The sequence below is a fragment of the Sinocyclocheilus rhinocerous genome, unplaced genomic scaffold, assembly GCF_001515625.1.
Source record: "Sinocyclocheilus rhinocerous isolate Xijiao unplaced genomic scaffold, SAMN03320098_v1.1 scaffold721, whole genome shotgun sequence".
NCBI lineage: Eukaryota > Metazoa > Chordata > Actinopteri > Cypriniformes > Cyprinidae > Sinocyclocheilus > Sinocyclocheilus rhinocerous.
The window spans coordinates 359,108-359,884 of NW_015656165.1; the positions used below are offsets into that span (position 1 = coordinate 359,108).

Below are 777 nucleotides of genomic sequence, written 5' to 3' on the forward strand. Positions count from 1 at the left end.
TTTCCTTCTATCCTGACAAGTGCTCCAGTCCCTGCTGCAGAGAAACACCCCCATAACTGGATATTACCACCTCCATGCTTTACAGTAGAAATGCTGTTATTTGGATGGTGAGTTGTACTGGATTTCCACCAGACATATCGTTTGGTGTTGAGGCCAAATAATTCAATTTTAGTCTCATTTGACCTCAGAATCTTCAAGGTGCATTTTTGGCAAAGCTCAGTTGCGACTGCATGTGACCTTTCTTGAGGAGTGGCTTTTTTCCACACAAACCACATTTGTGAAGAATGTGTGATATTGTTGTCACATGCACACAATGACCACTCTTTGTCATAAATTCCTGCAGCTGCTTCAGAGTTGCTGTAGGCCTCTTGGGAGCCTCTCTGACCGGGTTCCTCCTGCTCTTTCATCCAGTTTGGAGCGACGTCCTGATCCAGGGAGGGTCTCTGTTGTACCAAATACCTTCCACTTCTTAATAATAGACTTCACTGGGCTTCTAGGTATTGATAAAGCCTTTGAACTTTTTTTTTATCCATCTCCTGTCTTGTTCCTGTCCAGAACTTTATCCCAGAGATCTTCTGACAGTGCTTTGCCACCCACAGTTGATTGTTTGCTTCAGTTACACATGTTGGTGTTATATATTGGATGTTATAAGTTGCACTGAGTAAATACAGCTGGATCAAACAAAAACTGTGTCCGTCTTCATTTCAGGCTGCAAAGCAACAAAATTTGATTATTTTAGGGGGGGGGGGGGGTTATATTTTCTACCCACTGCACCCA

The 777-nt window shown here is 43.1% G+C and overlaps 1 protein-coding gene across 1 annotated transcript in view; it reads right to left on the reverse strand.

The window, feature by feature from the left end:
* The window catches only part of vps8 (VPS8 subunit of CORVET complex), a 122,132-nt gene that overhangs the window by 40,869 nt on the left and 80,486 nt on the right, over positions 1-777 (reverse strand). The window lies entirely within an intron of this gene.